This window comes from Vicugna pacos, chromosome 22, assembly GCF_048564905.1.
Source record: "Vicugna pacos chromosome 22, VicPac4, whole genome shotgun sequence".
Classification (NCBI taxonomy): domain Eukaryota; kingdom Metazoa; phylum Chordata; class Mammalia; order Artiodactyla; family Camelidae; genus Vicugna; species Vicugna pacos.
Genome location: NC_133008.1, coordinates 4,260,841 through 4,285,730, shown reverse-complemented (window position 1 = coordinate 4,285,730; position 24,890 = coordinate 4,260,841). Strand labels below are relative to the sequence as shown.

At 39.5% G+C, this 24,890-nt stretch overlaps 1 long non-coding RNA gene across 1 annotated transcript in view; it reads left to right on the top strand.

The window, feature by feature from the left end:
• LOC140688386 (uncharacterized) overlaps positions 1–24,890 on the top strand; it is a 139,099-nt gene that overhangs the window by 37,727 nt on the left and 76,482 nt on the right. The window contains exon 9 of the long non-coding RNA XR_012063030.1: positions 2,005–2,063. This is a non-coding gene — a long non-coding RNA (uncharacterized lncRNA). The remainder of the gene's footprint in view (positions 1–2,004; positions 2,064–24,890) is intronic.

The window sequence follows — 24,890 nt, the reverse complement described above, 5'->3', positions numbered from 1 at the left end:
AAAGCAAACTGGCACTGAATTGTAACATACTAATACTCAGAATTGCTTTTCTGATCAGAGACAAGTTCCTCAGATTTTTCAAGGCAACATGAATGATGAAATGTGTTTTAGCAGTTATCTTTAAAAGTAGTTTTATTTTTCAAGTAAAGGGCTATAGCCTGTTATTCTTTCCAGCTGTATAAGAATTTCTCATTGATCCAGGTACGTGATCAATGTGTTTAGTTTCTTTGGGTTTTTTTTTTTTAAGTGCTTGTTTCATTCTGGTGTGAATGAATGTTTAAAATTTCTGGATTTTGATCTTTAGAACATGTTGATTTATCAGAACTGTTAAAAACCTGATGTTTGGTCCTCGTTTGGTGGGGCAACCTATTGATATATGTTGTCTGTTAAAGAGGGAAATTCTTCCTCTAACCTGCAGATAATTAAGTCAATGGTTTGCAGTGTGTCTTAAAAATTATTTGAATGCATTGAGCATGTTTGTCCAGTGAATTTTGAATTGAGTCATAATAATGACTTTGCTTTGATTCTGTGGCTTGTGTCCTCTCCACAAGAATTTGAATTTTCTGTTGCATTTTGTATTCGTGTTCTTAACAGGGGAATAAATTTTGCATTTTTTACACAGGTGGGTTTTCCTATCCCCTCTGAATGCCTTCTGTAATTGATACAGTGAAAATCTGTTATTGCACTGCTTAATTATTTCATAAACAATTTTTTGGCTTAATCAGAAACAATGACAAAGAACGATAAGAAAACATATGAAAACCTTCCTTCCTTTGAAGAATAGAAATGAGGTGGTCAGACTCAAGCATGCTTTGTACCTGACACACTTACTTTCATGTCATTGTGTATCATTATTTGGAGATGGATTTGCTTCAGGTTTATAGATTTTTGTTTTAACATTTGTCTTGAATTCATTCTCTAGGCATCATGATTCCTGTTGCCTTAGTGGAAAGTGTAGATGAAGGGAAACAAATGCTTTGTTTTGTTTTCAGGAGGCCTGAGATGCTGATGAGAAGAGAGTAGAGGGTGGGCTGAGGAAAATAGTGACACTCCCTGAACTCCAGGCTGAAATTGATGAACAAAGAAATCAATTATGTGTATCGGTATTTGACCAATAGAAGTCAGACAGCCCAGACTGTCTAGTTATGCCCAAAGGAAAGTACTGAATTCACCTGCAGAATTAGGTGCTTTACCAAGTAGAAGCAGCTTAGAGCAATCAGAAAAATCAGTCTTATAATGAGATATAAAAAGAATATAATATCTTTTATTTCTGAAACTTTTCTATGTAAAGTTGTGCAGAGCTAAAATTAAGTTTCAAGCGCCAGAAGTTAAGAGTTTAGGTGGTTCTGTGGAATCGTTATTCAGGGAAGAGTCTAGACCCTGCTGGAGTGGCTGAACCTGGCAGGAAAAGACCCAGAGCCAGGATTTGTTATCCTAGGATGTCCTCTAGAATGGTTCCATGTGGGAGCCCATGATTGGGTTAACAAGTTGTGATACACCCCAGCCGCTTGTCAACTTTAAGAAGAAAAAATGTGCTTAGTAAGTGCTTTTAAGCAAGCACCTGTGCATCCTCACTCCTGTCTACTTACCATAACAAGCAGAGACAATGCCTTGCATATTTGAGGTTTTAGATAGCACTCTGCTTATTGTACAGCAATGACCCAGGCCCTCAGCTATAAACGCCGGGCCTGCGTGGTGTTAGATAGTCTATTATTCCCAAAACAGGGACCTGGCTGGTCTGGTGGTCTGCTTTGTAATGAACATGTCTAAAGAATGTATCTTGTTCCCCTCACCCCATGACTTCCCTAAAGGTAAACTAAGCCTTTGTACTCATGGTGGATTCTACAATCTCTGTCTCATCCCTTCTTTCCCCAAGTTCCTGCCTACTATCTCACAACTGTTAATTACTTTTTCCTTTGATTATACACAATAAATATGGGAACATTTGAGAGACTCGTGGAGTTGGCTCCCTAATCCCTTTTGTATTCTTTCCTCTTTCCACAGTGTTCAGTAATTCATTCCGTGTTGGTAAGACTTCTGCCAGCCAGAACCCACAGTTCCAGGTGAGAAGGATGCAGGCTTTATCTCTCCTACCCGAGGGAGAGAGAGGAGATAATTGAGATATGCTCCCCTGTGGTCCCTTCCTGCCCCAGGGCCACTCCAGTTCACCTGCATCCTTCTGGCCTCTGCTCACAGTGCCTCTGTCCCAGGACTGACCACAGCCTTTTATTCCCTTGTCAACATTTCCTGCGCCTTTCAGAAGTTGGTCTCTTCTCTGCAATTCAAACCTGGCAGATGTGATGGTGGTCAGTGTGCTGGTGGGCAGTTACTTGGGGACTCCCAGGAGCCATGTTGATTCTCCTGAGTCTCTCATTCGGGGTTACAGAACTGTCGAGCACCAGAGGAAGCCCATTCACCTGAGGTCAACACAGCATTACATCACTTTCATTTTATTTTTGAATTTTCAGTGGAGAAATTATTTGTAGCAAACTGTTCCACATTTTAGGCTGCCTGCTTTCCTCACCACCATTTCCTTGTTGGCTCTGGTGCTTGTTTAAGAACCAGGTTTCTTCTCTGGTCATTTGTAGCAGCTGGGCTTGCCGAATCCTTGATTTGCATTTGAAGCAGAATGCTTCTTCGTGATGTCAGACTGATTTTTGTATTTCTGAATATTTCGTGTACACTCAGCAACAGTTTCAAGTGAAATGCTCTTGTCCAATTTCGGTTAACTGATATTTGCTGATCTCCTGCTCTTATGCTGAGGGCAGTTTCTTCTTCCTGTAATAAAAGTTAGCAATTTGCATTTACTATGGAAGGTACTAGCCCGAGGTGCTTTTGTTCTTAACAGTTTTAATACAATTCACCCATTAAAATGTACAGCGGATTTTACTCTATGCCCAGAAATGTGCATCCCAGTCAATCTTAGAACATTTTCATCCCCCCAACTGGAAAACCGGTACGCATAAGCTGACATTAGCAACTTCCCCATCCTCCCCCAGCCCCAGGGAGCCACTCTTCTCTCTCTGTGGATTTGCCTGTGCTGAACATTTCATGTAAATCGAGTCAATTCATGTAAATGGAACCGTCTAATGTGACTTACTTCTTTCACACTGAGTAGTGTTTTCAATGTTTGTCCACGTTGTGGCCTGGGTCAGTACTCTATGCTTTGCTATTGCTGAATAATATTCCACTGTATGGCTGGGCCCCTCTGTTTACCCATTCATCACGTGATAAACATTTGGGTTGTTTCTGTTTTTTGGCTCTGAATAGTAATGGCGCCGTCAATATTCCTGTAGGAGTTTTTATGCGGACATTTGTTTTCAGTTCTCTTACGTGTGTGCGCGGACAGCAGAATTGCTGGGTAACTCAGAAACCAAATGTTCAACTCTCTGAGGACGTGCCGGGCTATTTTCCAATGTGGCCACGCTGTGTTACGTCCTCACCAGCAAGGGCTGCGAGCTCCACTTCCTCTGTGTCCTCATTAGTGCTTTTTACTCTTTTTTTTTTATTATAACCTATTGTAGTGAGTGTGAAGCGGTTTCTCCTAGTTGTTTTGACTTGATTTCCTTTAGGGCTAATGTTATTGATCATCGTTTCATTGTACTTATTGGCCATTTGTATATTTTCCTTGAAAAATATCTTTCCAGATCCTTTATTCATTTTTTAATTGAGTTGCCTTTTTATTGTTGAGCTGTGGAATTTTTTTTTTTTGAGATACAAATTCCTTATCAGATAAATGATTTGAAAATATTTTCTCATCAGTGTTGTTTCTTCACTTTCTGGATGGTGTCGTTTGAAGCAAAGTTTTAAATTTTAATGAAATCCAATTTATTTCTGTGTTCATTTTTCCTTGTGCTTTTGGGGTAATATTTAAAATCTGAGGTATTTTATTTAAACTTGTATATATAAAATAACATAATTCCTAGGACCGTTCTAGGAGATGGGTACTGTTGTTGTCCCCAGTCTATGGATCGGAGACTGAGATGCAGAGAATTTGACTGACATATCAGTGTCACAGCTACCCAGTGCTGTGGGAATTCAGACCCTCATGTTTTTCGCTAACATCTGAGCCCTTCACCACCATGCTCCACTCTTTCCAGGAATCGTTAATGAAAACGTCTTTTCTTTTTTGATTTCTTGTTAGTTTTTTTTCTCATTGGGGACCTCATCTCCTCATTGTCCTTACAGAGATCAATGTAGGTTTATTTTAGGTCTCAGGTAGGGAGAAGCATTGCTATCAGTTAACTTCTTTATTACTCACTCTCAAGTGATGATTGTTGCTAGTTGACCTAATGAAGTCATGCTTAAGTCTTTCCTGCTCATGACACTAAAAACAGTCATGACTTACAGGATGCTCAAAGAAGAAAGTACTTTATTGATTTTATTTTGCTACCCAATCAAACCAATCAAATAGAAACCCCGGTGTTGACACAGACAATAAGCCCTCCAGAATAGGGTCACTGTCTTCCTTGTGTTTCATTTGTTGGGTCACAGTGTCTGGATAGTGCCTTGCTGTCCAGCAGTTTTGTGAGGATTCGGTGATCGTGAATCATTGTAAGGACAGAATTTTGACAACAGACTGTGTTGTTCATTTCACGAGGGAAAAGTTAATATAGAATTACTGCTCAGATCTGTTTTAAAATTAAGCTTTGAATTTTGAGAATAGTTCAAGAAACCATAGAAAGATTTTTTTCACTAATTTTAGATCTATCTTAGACACAGTATGTTTACATAGCAGAGTAACTTATCAACTAGATTTGACAAGAGGAGTGTAAGATTGATTATTTGTTTTAGTTGAAATATTCCACCTGGGATAAAGTAATCAGTGCCCATAAATGAACAAATTTGTTTGTATTTCTATGCAACATGGGTGCAGACTTCATATGTTTCTATATAATATATATGACTGTGTGTTTTAATCTTTCTGTCAGTGTTTTAATAGTTCTTCAGCAATTTTGTAACTTTAGAATTCTTCTAAGGAAATCACCCCTGATACTACTGCAGTTTGTACTGTGTATACTGTCTTATGCATGGAATTCCATTCTCCCGTCAGTGAGGAATTTCCTCTCCTATTGAGTTAGTAGCAGAGTTAAAGGAACTGTGATTTCTAGGCCTTTGCTCTCCATGTGTTTGCAGTTGGCTGTCAATCACGATTTTCCCTTTCCTGAGTTTTCATTGTTAAATTAGAATTTCTGAAAATAACTATTAATATTTTGCATTGGTCTCCCTAGAAACTTGACGTGTTTGTGCTTTTCAGTTTTCAATGTATGAAAACTGTGAATGCACTCTTGTTTTTAAGTAGTCATTTTTCACTACATATTTGTTTATCTCTTTATTGATAAAATTTTTCCCAATGAATGAATCGGTGTGCGTGTTTTAAAGGATAACTTACTTTTTAGTTTTCTTATTGTAACAGTTATATTCATTGTAGAGAATTTAGAAAATAAGGATAAACACAGTAATAACTTCACAATGGCCTCTAATCTCACCTGGAGATACAGTTGTAAGGTTTGAAATTGAGAATGACAAGTCCTCTCAATTTGTCCTTCTTTTTCAAGTACGTTTTGGTTACTGAGACCCTCGAATTCCCATATGAATTGTAGCAGCAGCTAGTCAGTTACTGCAGAGGAGCCCGCTGGGATTGTGATCGAGACCACGTTGAATATACGGATCGCTCTGGGGAGAACAGCCATTCGAAGAGCACTGTCTTTTGATAGAGAAATGTGCATGGAGTGTCTGTCCTGGTATTTGGGTCTTCTTTAACTTTTTTTTTTAACAATGCTTTGAGTTTACAGAGTATTATTTTACTTTTTTTTTCTTTGCCTTTATACTGAGGATAACTGTGCAAGGTACCGGGATCAGAAGTGTATTTTAGCCCCGCAACTTGCTGCCACCATGGACGCTGCACTCTTGCTTTGCCCGCTGTACAATCTTGCACAGAATAGGACCTCAGTAACTCTTTCTTGAATGAATCATTATATGATTGTTGGATGGTGCTTGAGAGTCATTGTGATGACTTTTTTCCCCCAGCCTTTCCCCACTTCTTAACTATGCCCTTTCTATTTCTAAACTCCAGCCTGGGTTTCAGCCTGCCTGTGGCATTGATTTTCCCTGTCTGTGGACTCTTCCTTTCACTGGTTCACGATAATGTTACATGTGGGCTGCGGAAACTTGCTAGATATCAAGAAAGAGCAAATCCATTGTATGCTAGTATTTTTAGAGTGTGTTATTGTTTTATCGATTGAAATTAAATCAGGTTGCCCCCTGAGCCCTCCCATGAGCTCTTTTCGCCTTCCTATAGCTGATACTGCTCTAGTTGCTGCATGTGCCCATTCCCCAGCCTTGGTTTTGGAATTGAGTAAGTCACCATCACTGGAGCCCTCTCTTTAAAAGATGAAGAGAACATTGGCTCCTTCTCCCTGGTTGGGGACTTGGATGAGATGAGGTACCAGATAAATAATGGAGCCCCACATCATTCTGACCCCTACTCTTTCCGTTCCTATCTCCAGGGGAAAAGAGTACAATTCAACAGCATAAAGATTGATTGTGACCTGATGAGATAGACAAGACAACCGATCATTTATTAAATATCCTTTCATGCTAGAAACAAATGTATTATACACACAAACAGCACACAAAGCACAGTAGTAACGTGGTTTCAAACGTGGGTCCGAGTTCGAGTCCTCCTCAGGAGTGACCAGTCCTGTGAGATGGAGAACTGGTAGGTCGGCTTAGCCGCTCCAGGACTGGTTTTCTGTCCTGCAGAGATGGGGCTCGCTAGGCGTCCCCCCCGTAGAGGTTCTGTGGGGCGTAAATGACGCGCGTGGGCAGCCCGAGCACAGCTGCTCGTTCCTCATAAGTGCAGGATAGCATAGCTTCTGCGGTGACGGCTTTATGACCGCCCCGTGTAGACACTCAGTGTTCCGAAGGGATGCCTTGTGGTTTGGAGATGGGATTCTCACTTCTGTAATTACCCAAGGATAGTGATATTGGGCCCTGCTGATTTGAATCTATTCTTTAGAAAGTACATATTGTAGATATATTTTTCAATATGCGTGCTTTTTTCTTTTACTATTTAAAGCTCTACCATCTCATCTCTTGGTGTGACACTTCATGGAATCCAGGTAACAGTCCTAAGCAACCTGCCTCTTCACACTTCTCCGTGGTGGTTTCCTTCCCTGACTAGAATTGGGTTTTGCATAGGAAATTTTATTTTTTCCCCTTTTCTTGGAGTCTCTCTGTCTGTCTGCCCATCTCTCATCTCTCAATCTACCTATTTATCTACCCACTGATTCTTCTGACATGTTCCAAAATGCATTTCAGGCAGCTTACAGAAGAACAGATATCAAATAAACAGGTGAGAAAATGAGGCCAAGTTCAGACAGTGAGGCTAGGAGGCGAGCCTGTTTGAGGTTTGCAAGCTTAAGACACATGCGTCTGCCCTGTGACTTATAAGATCGACAGCAAGAGTGTGCCTGAGGCTCCCAGCAGACACAAAGAAGCAGGGTTTGTGGGAGATGCTCACTGGCTGTGAAATAAATAAGTGGTTTAGGAGAAGCTCAGCCTATCCAGCTACTAAGGCTCAGGAGAATTATTTGAGTGTCTTCCAAAATCAGAGTATTGCATCTTTTATTTTCAGAGTTCTATGTATAGTTGGTTACATTCTATACCTGGAAATTTCTCCAAAACTGCTTCCCACATGAGTCCCATGGCTCGGGAATGGTGTGCTTCCGCTCATTGACGGGTGTTGGCCAGAAACAGAAGACGACAGCCTCAAAGGAGTCTTGGAGTTGTTACTTAAGTTTTGTCAGTGCTATAGATTTCAGAAAATGCTTTCACTGTTTCTCTCCATCTGAGGCGTCAGCGTGCTCTCTTAGCAGCATCAGGAGCTCATGGCCGCGGGATGGTGGGGGCTGACTGCACTGCCATCAAGACAGCTGGGCTAGTCACTGCAGACGTGGTGTTTAAAGTAGTGCATTTCATGTTCTTTATTAGGTGTCAACAGGTAGTTAGTTAACTGAGTTAATTAACATTGAATAAATATGATGCTTTGTTGAAAAGACAGTTATAGGCAGAATATAAGTTGTGAACACTTTAAAAACAGTTTCATTACTGAAATTTCAGTAGGGAAGATTCAGTTTATCTTATTTATGCCTGTCTCTAAAAGTAACAAAGAAACAAGACAGAAAAAGCAGAGGATGATTTCTGTTCTTCCTCTCGGCTTGCAGGTGCCCTCACCTCCAGTGGCATCCATGCAGACACCAGCACTGACACTTGGCAGTGCTCAGAACTGCCTCAGCCCTGAAGACACAACTGACAAATAGAAGGGGGCCACGCCCTTTTACAGCAGGTGCTCTCACTTTGTGGGTCCTTATGTAACTGCGCTGTGTTATTCAGGATCGCCCATTCTACACTGTGTGACGCTGTTACGGTGTCTCCTAGTTATTTGTTTCTGTAAGTACTCATGTATTTTTTTCAATGTGTGGTACTAGACATCTAAAAATGCTTTTTTCAGATGAAAAATAATGTGTATTTAATATAAAAGTCTGAAAAAAGGGGCAAAGGTGTCTATCCTAGTCCGACTACTCAGAGATAATAATTAACACTTTAACATCTATTTTCTGTTCTTTTCATCAGTGTGTATTACCTCTGTCATAAAAACCAGCGAGCACTCTGTGCCTTTTTACTGTGTGGAGACCTCCATTTTCCATTCGGCTTATTTCACGTTTTTCTACAATATTCTATCTCCCCTGGCATGATTTTTAATGACCAGTATAGCATTCTGTCTTGTGGAGGCATCGTCCATTTTACTTTGGACTTAAATAAACCTTTAAATTCCAAGTATAGTTAACTGAAATATTGAAAAGAGTACTGTGGTGGTACCGAAAGGCCCCTACACTCCTTCCCATTTTTCCTGAGAGTAAAAACTGCTGACAATGAGGTGTATATATTTCATGACCTTTATGCCTATGTCATATATATATACACACACATATATAAAAGTATATGAGAAATCTATGTATATGTGTGTGTATATATGCTTTATTGAAAAATAAGGCCATACTATATGTTTTCTGCAGCTCGGTTTATACACTCAGGTGTATATCATAGACGTCCTCCCACTCCAGACTCACCCGGTCCTTTCAGATAGAGTAGAGGGGTCTCCTGATGTGCAGGTTTGGTCTTTTGTGTAAGGACACCTTTGGTGGGAGAGTACTGTGGACAAGGCCTTGGATCACGCCGCCTTGATTTACCGCATCATTTTCTTGATCGTGTACACTTAAGTTTTCTCCAATTTCCACTGTCAGAAAGGATGTTTGACTGGCCTCCTTCTTGTACAAACATTCCTGTGATCTTGTATGAGTATTCCTTTAGTTAAGTTTTCTGGAAATTTAGTCCCTGGATGTGACAATTACATGCATCACAAGCTCCTTTCAAGTGACTCTAGAAATTCCTTCTCCTGTGGGGAATGAAAAGATGTAGAATAACTTATGTAACCAATTCTCTATCGCTGAATATGATTTCACTTCAGCTTTTCTTCCCACCATTGCAAACATTGCTGTGTAAATGCTCTGATGAGTACATCTGTTTGAACTGATTTTTATTCTTAACGAAATGATTCCTAAAAGTGGAGTTCATTCTGTGTGTGCACACGTTTTTCAGGGTTTACATATCCATTGACATGTCGTCCTCCAAAAAGATTGCTCACAGTTTGTTCTCTCAAAATAGACACTAGCTAGATTATCTTTTAAAAATATTTGCCAATATGATGAGCAAAAATGCTTTTTCATTGTTTTAGTTTGCACTTGATGACCAGTGAGGTTTTGAGCATTTTTCACTCATTAGCCATCTGACTTTTAAAAAGTGAATGATCCCTTTTGACCTTTGCATACATTTAAGTGAGGGAGCTTCTTGTTGCTTTGTGACAGCTCTTTGTATGTTATGAACATTAACCACTTTTCTTCATCAACATGTGTCACAGAGCTTTTTCTTGTCATTTCTTGCCTTTCATTTTGTTCAGTAGGTTTATCTTTGTTGTGGCCCAAAATAATCTTAAGATAGTAAATGTCTACTTTTTGGGTTTTATCCTTGATAATATTTTTAGAAATAATTTCTTATAATGGTATAAATCTCTTCTGTAGGTTTTTTTAATCTCTAAGATGGAGATGATAATAGTACTTGTTATAGTGAGGAGAAGTTGAATTAATATGAGCAAAGTGTTGTATTACCTTTTATTAGTACTTTCTGATATTTACATCACTATCTGTAATTTTTTTTGTGGTCATTATGACTGGAATAGAATTTGTTTGTTCCAGGTGATTCTCTGATTGTCCCAAGACAATTATTGAATTCATACTTTGCTCTTTGCTTTGAAATCCCACCTGTACAAAATACTTATGTACACTAGAGTCTCTTTTTGAGCTCATGGTTTATTTCTGTCACTGTTACTTTCTTACTCCAGTGCTATATCTTACATATTGTAAAAATTTATTTAATATCTGACAGTGCAATTTTTTTGATTCATTTTTCCATCCCTAATTTTCTTGGCTAGTATTATGACTTTATTACACCTGAAGAATTCTAAAATACTTTTTTCAAGTTAAAAAAAAACAGATAAGAGATGTCATGGGATTTTTTAGTAAGTTTTGAATTATCTTTAGGAGAACGTACATCTTTACAAAACTGCTTTCCTCCATGCAATATGTTGATGTCTCTACATACACACCTCTTACTTTACCCCGCAGTACAGTTCTGTAATTTCTCCATGTACAACATGGGCATTGTTTTTGAGTTTATTCCAGATTATTGTTGATGTTTTTGTTAATTTTGTATGTGAGAATTTTTTGCTACTATATTTTTTAAATGTTAAAACTGACATCAAGGAAGGCAGATTCAGTTTGTAAATACTCACTTTGTAACTTGTCATTTAAAATTGTAAGTATTAAGTACTTGTTCCAGAACCCTTTCTTTTCTGTTTTTAAAAATTTGTTTCCAAGATTCTCAAAATGGTCATAGCTAAGTAGTATAGGTGGGGAGACAGATGGAGAGAGGTAGTGTGGCACATGTGCAAACTGTGAGCACTTTCATGGCTGCCTTTATGCTGGAAAAGCCGCTGAAGAGCCCAGGTCAGACCAGGGGTGGCTTTGAATGCACTTGAAAGCCAGCTTTCCTGCCTGTATGGTGAAGCCTGGTGGGCGAGGCTGGTAGATGATCAAGGTCGCATGGAGGTTATTGGCTGCAGAGAGCGCTGGGTCTGAGAACTGAAGACCATCGCCATGGGAAATGCTTGCTGCCGGGAACAATGCAGTGGAGCTGGGAAGCCTGTGTGTTAAGGATTTTCCAGCTCTGTGAGTGGGAAGATCAGACTCTGCATTCAGATCTGAGTTTGAATTCATCCTCTATAGTTTACTGGTCCTCAGACTTTTGTCAAGCTATATACCTTCTTTCATTTCCTGTTTTCTTGTCTCTCAAAATAGGAGAATTACGGCCTGCTGCTTGAGTGTTTGATCAGTGTAAATAATTTGTGTCTATAAGATGCCACGTACAGTCAAAATCTCAGTGAGAAATGGGCTGTCGCCTCTTCTTCTGCAACTCAGTGCTTGACAAGAGATGGGGGAAAGCCAGTCCCTAATTTGTGTGTGATGAAAGCAGGAACAAAATTAACGTCTTGCCTTTCCCTAGCAGTATTTGTACTCCTTTGCTTCATTTACTTCTTTCCTCCTTTCCTTTCCCCTTTCCCATCCTCCAACAAAAGAGCCTGAGACTGTCTCAGAACACTAGTTTCAAATTAATTTAAAGGTTGGCTCATCCTCATGAAATGACAATAACATAAAAAAAATCTGTACACATCCCAGAATACACTGTATTTGATTTACACACACACAAACGCGTGCACACACACACACACAATCAGGCTACCTCCCACTTGCAGAGGGAGAAGGAACACTTTTTCTGAGTTTTCATTCACTGAGCGTGAGAACAAAGTCTCTTATGCAGAATTTCACCAGGCTTCGTGCATGGTGTTTTTAATTGGATTTCTGCTTTATGGCCATAGATGTAGTCTTCTAATAGAAGAGAGAAAGTGGAGACATAGACATTCTGCTGAGATATTGGTGTCATCATATTTGAGTTGGAAAGGACTTAATCATCATGGAGTCATAACTTTTTATGGGTGAGAATCCATGATGGTGTAACTTGGACAAGAACCTGGGTCTTCTGCCATCTTGTCCACGTGGGTGAAGAGGCAACTGGGCAGGGAATGGCAGGGATCCATCTTGCTTGAGTTCCATGGTCTTGCCAGTTTTCATTGCTCAGCTGCCTTTAGTTTATGTCCATGGGGCCTCTCTTGTGAAGGTCACTCTGCCCTGATAGATTGAGTTTCTTATCAGTAAAAAGCTCTGGACACACTCATATTTCCCAGAGTTTTCTGCTGACCTGCTGACACTTTATATAAATGAGACCTAAGAAACTGCTGAATATAAAATCCATATTGTTATCATTTGCCCTCGAGTTCCAAAGGAATAGGGTGTTGTCTCAGGCTGTCTAAAGCTAGAAGTGAACAAAGATAGGGTGATAGGCTGTGGTGCTGGACCTCCACAGTTGAAGGGGATTTCCACCTTAGTTTTTAGAATCAGGCAGATGAGTCCAAATCTTGCCTTTACCAGTTATCTTTGTGACTTGTGGGAGAAACTACTTTTCTGTGTCCAATTTTCTTTATCTGTAAATAAGTTCAGTATTTATTGCAAGGTTTCTGTTTTAGAATTGAATGAGCTAATCCACTCATTTATATATAAAATAGTGATCACGTGGTTCGATGCTGGTGCCTTGGTAGTTGATTACTAAGGGACTCGGCAGTGAGAATGGGGGTGTGGGACCCCTGGATAATAGAGCATATATTCCAGGATATGCTTGTAAAAGACTGGATGTGCAGTGGATTTTTAGTAAATATCCACTCCTTTCCTAATCTGCATTGATTGTGTATACATCTTTATACGACTATATGAACAATTTTTTTGCAATTTAAATATCTTTGTTGTATTTACAATATGTAGCTATAAGGTATACGTGAAATAAAATGATTTGACTTTTATTTTCTTTTCAATAAGCAAAACAAAATAAAATAGAAAACAAAAAAATGTTTTGAATGAGTAGAAATAACTTTATTTCCATAGAATCAATTCCCTAAGGAAGGTTTTCTGGCGGCATATAAAATTGATAGGTTTTGACATACTGGAATTGAGGAAACAGTGGAGACATACTACCTCTAATGCAGTCATTTTGTTACCAATCCCAAACTCGTTCTGCTTGCTGCATGACAGGCCAATAAATCGGGAGATGAGATATTGGAGTAAGGAATAGTGACTGTATTTGAAAAGCTGGCAGACCCACAAGATGGCATACTGATATCCTGAAAACTCTCTTCTCCAAGTCAGAATTCAGTCTCCTTTTATACTAAAAAGTGGTGGGGCTGTGGTTGGTTGTTGCAAACTTCTTGCTGTATGAATTGTCTGTCTTTGGAATCCTTTGTTCTTGCAGCTGTCCGTGTGGGTCAAAACATGGTGCCCCGGTAAAACCTCCAAAAAACACAAAGGCTATTCTCTATTTTACAACTTGCCATCTCTATATAAGTGCAGAAGAGCTAACATCCTTAAAGATCAGAGCCCGGAGAATAGGCTCTCCTGGATATATCAGTCTAAAGGCAGCTTTCTTTTACAAAAGGTGCAGAGCTAGCAAGTCTGAGCCTAGAAAACAGGGCACAAGTTTAAAGCCAAACGAACACAACTAACATGGAGTCAGATTTGTTCTTTTCTATTTCAACTTCTTTTTCCACCTCATAAATAATTTTACTAAGAAACATGAGCAATTTTTTTATTTTTGCTTCTTAATAACGGGTAAGTGGGCCAACTACATTTTTGTGAGCAGGGATGCTGTGCGTGCCTTGTGGTCACAGCAAACTCTTATTGGGGGTGGTCGACCCTGCAACATGTCTGATGCCCCTTGAGTGTTGGTGAGGGTCCCCCTAACCAGGGGCTCTCTTCAGGAACCACCATATGGGCATTGACCTCTGGAGACCTCTTTTTCAGGTGAAGGAAATTTTTTCACATACTGTGATGGAAAAATCACTCCAGCTGGGGATAATCGGGGAATAAAGGAAGAGGAAAAGGGTTTGGAGTAGAGTAGAAGAGAAGGACAGAAGATCAGGGAGCCTGGAGGCTTGGCTGCGGGGCCTCGGGAGAGAGAGGAGCAGGGGTGGGGAGGGGCCCGGCTCCGGAACCAGCTCCTGCACCTTTGCCCGCACCCAAGCCACACACTTTTTAATTGGGCCCAGGACTCTCTCCTGTCTGGATGTCACCCTGGGCAGAACCTTGAGAATCGAAGGTAAGGGGTGGGCAGCACTCACCTAGGGGGTCACTGAGGACTCTGGTCTAGTCCACTGTGCCTTTTCTAGTCATGTGCCTTCACCTGTTCTTTATCTCAGGATCTGAGAAGAAGAAGCAAGGAACTCAGGGAGAGATCCAGGAAGACATCTGACTGTGTTAAGACACGACAGTCACAGCGACACGGGGAGTGGAAACACTTGCAGCAAAGTAAAATAACTTCACAACTATTGCACAGAGCTGCAGGTGTGAGAGAGCACAAGCCTGTCTCAGAGTGCAGGGGACAAGTGGAAAGGAATGGTAAAATTAACACTGACAATTGAAATTTTGTTAAATAGCCTGCTACTCTTAATTGTATCACTTGAATGTATGTAGGTGTATTTCTATGAGCATTTATAGGTTCACAAAACCACACCAGCCCCTCTGGCCCCCATCGGGGATGGGATTTCTCAAGCACAGTGCCCCTCCTGCTTGGGTGGGCCACGCTGCGGGTCCTCGCCTGGGGCCGGACTGCTGCAGGACACTGAGTCCCCAAGGCGCGGCCTGGGAGACATGACAGGAACATTTCTGCTCTTGACTGGGGGCCTCCTATTCCCCCTGCAGTGTAAGAATGCCGGTGACTCAGTTAGAAGCATGCATCCAAGCCGTCCTTCTGTGTCATCACCATCTAGAATCAGTGCCTGAATCTTCTGAATTTCTCCAGAATGTGGTTTACAATCCCCTTCAACAAGTGAGTGTGTGTCCTCTTACAAGTGGAGGAATTACTGCTGTTTTCCTGGAACTTACCCACCAGTAGTCCATCTGATTTTTCTGTGCTAGGATTCAGCATGGCATGCTAAAAATTCCACAGTCAGATCTTGAAACCCTGATGAAGAGGATTATTTATTTTATTTCTTTATATGATAGTATTTTACTTTCAAAATTCAGAGTTTTCGGTTCTTCGTGGAATTTTTTCGGGGGTTGGAGAAACAACTTTGCTCTTACAATCTTTGTGACCTGTTGTTATATGCCTCTCACCTGTCTTCTGTCACTTGTGAGGCGGTTCCATTTGTGACCCTGTCCGGGTTGTTCATGTTATAAAACATAAAGTCTGTAAAAGTACAGTCCCTTTTACTCCGAAGACATTCCACAAATGCTCCTTTAACCTGGGTGTGGTTTTAAGAAGACAGAATCATTAGAACATGTCCTTGCAGGTTGCTAGTGCAAAATCCCCAAATCAATAGTCTAGCTCAACATCTAAAATCTTTCTAATCTACCTTGGATTTGTATGGATAAGTGAAGCAGTTTGCTAAGAACTCAAGACCAGGTTTAGAATACAGGCTGGTGTAGCTCAGCAGGTCCTCCCAAGCTGATGCTCTGCCAGAGGGCGGGGCCGAGGTGAGAGGGCGTGTCCTACCCTCCCTGAGCTGACACTTTCATGGCAAAGACCTTCACCAGGTGAAGAACTTGGTATTTCTTCTAAGAACAGTGAGTCTGAAAAGAGTCTAAAATCACGGGAGTGACATAATCACATTTGTCTCAAGTAGGGGAGAGTGGCTGTGGGGCTACTTGGGAGACTCATGAGTCCTGGTGGGCAGTGTTGGTGGCTTCCACTTGAGCGGTGGGACGGTCAGTGGGTAAAAGCGAACAGATTGAAGGCATATTTAGAAGGTAAAAGGAAAAGGATGGATGCTGTCTGTGAATGTAGGATGGAGTAAGGCCCAGGTTTCTGTGTGGATTAATGAGGTAAATGATGGTCCTGCTTTGCTGTGAATAGGGAAAGCTGCAGAGGGAGTTCTGAGGGAAAACTGATGAGTTCAGCTGTGGGTAAAGTGAAAGGCTGTTCGATGTGTGATCTGGGAGCTCAGGTGAGAGCCAGTAGTGAGTAGGGGGAGGGGAGAGGGACTTTCAAATCATTATGTCTTGTGTACATACAAATAAGTATGAGTAATGACACACTTAACACCTCTATATTCTGGATTTAAAGCCCAGTTACATTTTGCTATACTGACTGCAGAGGTTCTTAATGTTTTTAAATAGAAATAAATAGAAACAAACTAGTGGAGTTAATGAACAACTTAGAGTTGTTGTGTGTCCTTTTATGTATTTTGATACCTCATTTGTTTATAACCATAATCTACAAAAAGTTAGCTTGCTTAGCATAAGAGTTAAACTGAGGGCCTTGACAAACACTGTTGGGGATTGAAGCTGATCTTCTTGGGCAAATTATGTAGCCTCTCTGTGCCTTAGTTGCATCTTCTGTGACTGCCCCCGGGCCCCTCATCACAGCTGATTTCCTAGACTAGATGTTGGGAGGGAGGCTGCTGAAGAGAGTAAGAAGTGGCAACTGCTAGGGATACTGAAGAGAGAGACAAAAACTGATTAAAGCTGATAAACTGAGTACAAATACCCTCAAAAGAAAAAGAATCCCGCAGTGTTTTGAGCCACTTAGCATAAGGGAAACAAAATCACGTGGATCCAAAGCTCTTGAGCATATGAATATTGTGTGTGGGAGGGTGTCATCAGAAAAGTGTTGAGAAAAGGCCTCTTCATTTCCCTTGACGTTTCCACTAAGAATGGGGAGCAGAAGCGAAAACCTCCTGCTTCACATTTGAAGGTGCTCTTTTGTGCTAAACTGACCAAAGATTGGAAACCAGTTATCAGCTGTGCTGGCAAATGAAGAGGCTTCTGGATTGGGTGGGGCACTTGCTGTGACTTCCAGGTGACCTGCTGGCTGGGGGCGGTGAAGAGTGCAGTAGGTTTGCAGGGTGGCCCGGGCATAATCCCTGGCTCTGAGGCTGCTGGTCTGATTAGCAGACCTGGGCACCTGCAGTCCTAATGTGGCAGCGCGACACCTGCCGTGCTGAGGGGGAGAAGAGGGCTCCCCTGAGGGGTTGTCCCTGTGGAGAGTGGAAACGTCCTCCTGCAGGGGAGGAAGAGCCACTGAGCAGGGGGCTGGATGCACAGGCAAGACCAGCCTAAGCACTGAGGTTTCTGGGAGCCAGAAGTCATACAGTGGCCCAAACCTCCTTGTTCCTGAGAGGCTGGAGGGAAAAGATGCTGAAAAGGCAGGCTAGGGTCAGACACAGTGGTGGGTTATGAGTGACAGGAAAGGAATGTTCAGGCAGACACGAGAGAACCCTGTGGGCGTCCCAGCTGGGGCATCACGCTGAAGGGACGAACAGAGTTACTGACTTTGCCACTTATTAGCTGTGTGACTTTGAGCAATATCACCCCACCTCTCTCTATATATATCTTCATCTGTAAAGTGACAGAGTGAGAAGCTCGTGTCATCAGAAGGCTTAGTTTAGCTCTGATCCTCTTTGTCCAGTCCTGTCAGTGTTGCTCTGCAAGGTTCTGCAGCGACTGCTCTTACCCTAAGAAGGGAAGGCGTAGGGGGATATTGTAGCGCCCGAGGGCAGGAAGGGGTTGCTTGAAAAGCAGACATGTAACCGCCTGCAGCTGCAGACCTGCAGGCAGTTTGGTTGATGGTCCTTGAGAGGACTTTGGAGGACTTAGCATCGTCTTAAGTCTTGTTTTCACTTGGGGACCGGATTTGCCTTTGCAGATTAATGTTGAAGATTTGGGCTTCTGGCAAAGCTGTTTTCATAGATGGGTATATACGTAACATATCGTATAAAATCAAATGATTTATTTAACGTGTGCGACTTTGCAGCTGTTGGGAACAGCTCTGTTGGCCTGGTCTCCACGGAGGACCCTAAGGGTCAGCAGAGCGTGCGGGAGGCCAGGCAGGCTGCAGTGCTTCTACGGGGGGTTCTCCCCAGCAGGGCGCTCTGCTGAGTTGAGTCTTCTATGAGTTTGGTTGCCAGAGGAGCAGAGAGCAAATTAATGAGTTCTGGAGGGATTGTATAATGACAGGAAGAAAGAGGAACCCGGAGATTTTCTGGACTAAAACACTCTTTTGGTTCCTGATTCAGAGTGTTCCATTACAAAATTGATGAGTTGTGTCTATTCTGGGACTTCATTGAAATAAGTGTTCAGCCTAAATGTTAAGGGCTTTGTTTTATTTGGCTGGAGGTCTCGAGCCGGGATGACATCCTCTCAGATCACTCTGAGGGACTGCTCCCAAGAGGTAGGAGAGGAGCTAGGATATATAGAAACTTTACAAACAAAGGCCAGGTAATTGGAACAATAAAATATTGCTTGTTATCAAAAGAAAACCAGATAACTCAAGTTGAATTATTTAGTGCTTTTCTATGTATGGTGGGAAGCAAACATTTGGGTCATTGATTTCATTCCTTTGGCCAGCACCTAGCTATATACGGCCAGTATCCTGTCCTTTATTACTCTGAGTCCGCCCAGAGGGCACCACTGTGAGTGGCTGAGACGCCGGGCTGCAGGCATGTCCTCGCTGGGGGTTGGCAGCAGCTGCTGATGACTTGGATTCAGCATTCTTTGTTTACTGACATGGTTGCAGTATTTTCATTCACATTGTAGTATCTTCATTCACAGTGCACCCCCTTGGTCCTAAATTCGACCAATATTTTGAGAGACATTTCATGACCAATTTTGTTCCACGGTACTAGGATGGCTCATTCCTAGTTCAGGTGAAGAATCTTCTGAGTTGCCATTCAAGGTGTTAGTTTTTTTTATCAGGCCCTGTTGATACTAAAAGTTCTCTGGATCACCTGTCTTACTAGTCTATTATGATCCAGGAAGTGTTTATCCTTCATTGCTCATTCCCATACGTAGAATCACACTATTATATTTATTTTATTCAGGGTTATAAATTTTATCTGTTTCTTCAAGATATTTAGCCATCATCAATCTTTTAGGCCTAGTTACACATTGGGAAATGTAACAGACAATAATGTTATAAAATAGACAGGATATAAGTAATACAGCTAGTAGTGTTAATAAAGTCACAAGTAAGAATTTAATAGTTGAGAAGTTGTATTTTGGGGTTAAAATTTTGCTTGTGTTTCTGATTACGTTTGATCTTATGAGAAAGTTCATATTTATGGTCAGGGTCAGAACAGGTATTAATTGGCCAGGTGAAGTCTCCCACCTTGTAAGATCAACAGTGACCTAAACAGAACTATAATTTCTTTTGAGAATAAAGTTTCTGAGGGCTATCTAGTTAGAGCCTTGGAGTAGGGAAACCCACCAGGATAACACAGAAGTACTAGACATAGGTAATTTATCATAAACTTAACAATTGGAGTAGCTCATAATCAAAGGTTGGAGAAATTATCAAAGTAATTGGTATACAGGCCTGGTCCGGTGTCTTGGGTCAGCTGTCTAGCTCAGATGTCGTCTTCTTCTCATCCTGGCCTGGTAGCTTTTTCTCCATTTGGGCATTGTTTTAAGGTGAGCAGTGCTCTATAGGCCAGTGCACTTCAGGCGCTGTTTCTGATAGGAAATGAATCTTAAAGTCATTTTCCTTCAGCTTTGGTGTCTATGGTCTAGTTAAGAGTACCTGAAAAAGGGTCCTTCCGTTCAGGTTGGAGACAGTTCTTTAAGGCATGCCTGTTGCAGTATGTATAATCCCCTGGCTGCAGGTCATGGGGCATTGGATCTTTACCCAAGGATACATTACTGAGCTTCAGAAACAAACCTAGAGTATCCTTTTCATAATTCAGTTAAGCTGTATAGCAATATGACATAGCAACAAAGAATGATCTGGGAAGTGTCTTAGTAAATATGGACCTCAATTAACCAAACTAGAATTTAATATCCACTAAAATATAATCTTTTTTCTCTCTAAAGTTACCCTCAGTTTTCTCCAGTAAAACCAAATGAAGATTAATTTCTTTAGAAGTGAAGTCTGATTATTTGATCATATAGGCTTTTTTAAATTGGCTGTGTTGGAAATTTTAACACAGAGTCTCAGTGTAGAATGTTAATAAGATTTGCTAAGGCCAAGAAAGCCACGTCAGGGCTTTTCATGTGTTTCTGCCTTACAGATTTAGGTAAATTCTTTTCTCTTTAAAATCCTTAAAATACCTTTAGAGTCCTATATCTGTTAGGAGATGATCTTCCTAATTTGTCTGATAGAGCCACTGGGGACCTAAGTGTTTTTAGTCTCTTGAGGGATCAGATAGAGAGAAAAGATAACTGTCCCAAGTCTCATTACATAGGTATAATTTATCAAAATGATGTGAACCATAACTAGCTAAAGGAGAAGAGGTTATTTATGTCTGGGAACAGGTTAAAAGCCAGTAATATTTCAAATATCAAAAATTATAACCATATTCACCAGTTTACTCAGTCCCATGTAACTAATTCTTTTAATGAGAGTTTTCATTAGAATTTTAAAATTTCTTACCCAGTTTAGTTCAGTGCTATAGTTTGAAATTAATTAGAAATCAGTAAATTTCCTTGAAGAGAAAGCATTTTGCAAAACCATCAGAAGAAAACAATTAACTGTCTATAAATGACAAAAGATTTAAAACCATGGTTAAACACCGTTACACTATAATCGATGAAGAAACCTGTTCACTGTACACATAATTATCACTGGTAACATTTCAGAGATACCAGAATTTTAGGGAGTCCATATAATTTCTACAATATCTATATTAATAATATTTTCTCATTCAATATATCCTTAGAAGTTTTATGATTCATTTGACAATACCATATTATTTAAAATGCCAAATGAAACTTAGTAGTTTAAAATCTCTCTTTGGGATGTTTCAGGGGCCCCCTGTAGCATCCCAAACTTAACTGGAGATTAAAAAGCTTCCATTAGAAATTGATACTTGGGGAGCTTTTTGAAAGATTTCAGAACACTTGGTCAGATAAACATATAGATCACTGTAAAGTAGTACTAATACATGAACAAGAAAATAAGTGAAAGGTAAAGGCAGAACAGATCAGCTAAGTGATATAAGAAGTTTTACAATCTGTTACTGAAAGGGGATTAACATTTTAAGAAAATTTTTTCCTCTTAACAGAGAGAAAACCAAATCTAATCTTGTACCAGTTTTCTTTTAAGATTCATTTACGTTGCCCAATTTGATTCTAAACTTAGACAATTCTGACCACATAGAAAACTCTTTCCTCAGGTTTCCTCTTCCACAAGCCTTCCACAGCTTTCTATACTCATATTAGTGAGTCCCTTATTTTCTCTTCCATTCAGAAGTAACCAGCTTCAGGAGAAAGTCACTATTTTTCATTAAATAAATATAATTCCATTCTTATATCTTCCTTTACACATTTATATTACTTTCCTAGGATACTTAAATCATTCCCTTACTAATAGAGACTATTTCTGTGTGGCACCAACCACTTATTAATATTTCTAAGCACCTTTAGTTTCACTGTAAGAGGAAGTTAAATGTTAAGTAATTCATATTTCCCTCTTATTTTATCTGAAAATGGCATAGCTATTTAATAAAATCCTGTCATTTAACTTAATTTATCACAACTCTAGAATTTAAAGATACTAAACATTTAGAGATTATCTTAAGCATACATATTAAAAATATACTTTAAATATTTACTCAAAGCTCTCATCTCATTTGCATTTAATTTACTTAAAATTTTACCACACCACATTATTGTTTTTTTTTTTTTGAGAAATCTGCAACAGATATAACAGGATCTTATTTGACCTTCATTAAACCTAGGTACAGTAAAGGTATTGTACAGAATATTGATGACTTTAAAGATGTCTATATTAATTAGAACATACTTAAACTAAGCAATATCAAATATTTTCTTAATATTGAATATTTTTCATTTCACATGACGCTGAAAGTCAATTTGTTCAGTTTTTATTTTAAAAATACTTAATTTTTAAGCTCTTATTTTTTTACGTCAATTAAGCAGAGCTCTTTGACTTTGAATAATTTTTAGCAGTAGAAATATCTCACATCTATAAAGTGTACGCAGGCTTATAAACAGACAAAAGCTAGAGATCTCATAGCTTCACTTTGAAACTTACTTAAAAGATAGGTATAATAATAGTTGGAGTAAGCTGAATTTGCTTGCTCAAGTCACTAAGGCTTACTATTCATGAGGCAGACAGTTAAGATTTCTTCACAAAGTCTGAAGGACCCGTCAGAGTTCTGAGTTCTAAAATTCCAAAAATTTCTTGGCCTTAAGTTTTATTTCGTTGAGCTAATTAGGCTCAGTCCTAGATCACTGTTTGTTGTATTTATATTTCTGATCTGCAAGACAAAGACACTCTCTTCCAGGTCCCCAGAGAACTGCTCTATCACCTAGACCGAATTTTATCTCCTTAATTGGCATTTTTGTATCAGTGAGAAGAGCTGTAAACAAAGAATTCCATATTTTAAAACTTTAAGGTTAACTTTATTATGTCTTCTAAAGCTTGCATAAGGCATTTAGTAAGGTCTCTTTTCCTTGAGTTATAAGTTAAACCCAGGGTAAACCTATATTTTTTTATTAGCCACTCAAATTAGTTTTTAGTTTTACGTTATATTGGACGGCTCATATAACTATATTGGTATCCTTTAATTTGTTCAATTAATATTTTCAGAAGGACAGATATGTGCCCAGCCTTATAATACCAAGAAGGGGAAGCATTTTTCCACTGAAACATATCTATCCCACAACATAAGCAAAAGGTTTATATAAAGACCATTTAAATATACCAATTTTACAAACTTTTATTTCAATTTTATTAAATCTTATACCTTTAATTTTTATATTTATTAGATTTAATCAATAATTCTTATTTCTAGAAGGAGTGCCAGAAGCCTTCTTTCTTTTTTTTTGTGCATTGTGTATAATTTTATAGAAGTCTCTAGGATGCCCAAGTTTCAGCCAAAGAGCTTAGGCCCTTCTCAGTTTTTAATTTCATTAATTGGTCAGTTGTCCCAATCATTGATCAAGTATTTCAGTCTATATATAAATATATTTTAAACTGTGGTAAATAAAATGGACTTGTTTGAACTTTAATGTTGGGGGGCACTAGGTGATCTCTTTGGCCCTTTTTTTAACTTTATGTAGTGTAGTATCAAAACCTTCTATGTAAATCCAAAAATGTCCATTTTCTTTATCTCATTCAAAATAACCATATAAAAATATTTATCCATTTGGGATGAGCCACTTATCTTTTTTTTTGACATTTTTACAATCCTTTTTCCAGTTTTTCAACCTAATTAACATTAATTATTCTAAGTTTTTATTAGCATCTCTAGAACCATTTATCGGAAAGGAAAAACACAAATGTAGCTTTTCAAACCAGTTTTATTTTTTAACTAAGTTCTTAGGTTAACCATTAGATGTATTTTTCTGCATTTAAACTTGATTTTAATAGGTACCAATAAAACAGCTGTTTATAATGAGATCTCTTTAAACTTTCACCAATTTAAAAGTTTTTCCAAATTAAAAGATCCATCATATGGCCATCAATTTATATATATAGTGATTTTAAACCAATAAGATGAAGAGGCTCTTCCATATGAGAGTGGGGGTGTTCCGTAAATAAAATTCAAAGGTTTACTCTCCAAAAGCTAAAGGCCTTTGTGATCCAGGCTGATGCAGCAAAGTTTAAGATGGCAAAATATCTAAAAATTGATACAATCAAAGAATTGCTTTGAATCCCATTTTATTTGCGTGGCCATCATATGTACACATTGCTTGAACCTTTTGTATGGCAGAGTCCAAGGTTTCCTTTAAAAAATAAACTAAACATATATATACTTACATATACACACTTAAAACACCTAGAGAATGATAAAACATTTACATTTCAAGGACACAGGAAGAGAAATCCAAGTTCCCCCTAAAGTGGATTTTGTTTTTATAAGTTCAGAATTCAAAAAAAGGTTTTTATCTGGCCTGTTTAGTTACTTTCAGACTGAGTTTTTTTTTTTTCTTTTTCCCAATTAATGTTGTAAGTTTTGTATGTACATAAACCTGGCTGGGGTAATAGTTGGAGACTGGCAATCTGTCATTTCTTTTTTTTCCTTTTCTGTTTTTATTTTTTTTTTTTTTGAAAGTTCTATTCCCCATTGTAAGGTCGGGTTCTCAGAATAAATTTGCTAGTAAGATTTCCCACAGGGACAACTCTGTGGCATGAAGTCTTTGTCACTACCACTCCTGGAAGATTCTCTGTCAACTGAGAAAGCTGTTACCAGCCAGGAGGATGGTCCGAATTTTGGAGTTGAATGGTTCCTCATAAGAGTTTTACTTTTATCCTCAAAAATTCAATGGAGGTAACCAAATTGAGGAAAATATTAGACCAGCCTCTTACCTAACCACTGAGTCCTGAAACCAGTGTCTTTCAACTTGGACCCACTCGGGACGTCTCCACTGGGTGAGTATTTTCCTCATATGTTTCCACCAGCCCCACTTTGGACATCTCCTCAAGGTGGGCATTTCCTGTTAACTTTCAACCAGGCCCAACCCAGTATGTCTCAACTGGGTGGGTAATTCACCCCAGTTTCTTTCAACTGGAGGGCCACGTACCTGGATACACCACCAGATAAAACTCAGGATCATCAACCAATATGTGAGATCCGAGAACCAGGAGAGACTCACCCAAAGTCATCTGGACTCCCCGAGGAGGCGGATGGGCACAAAGGACCACTGCTG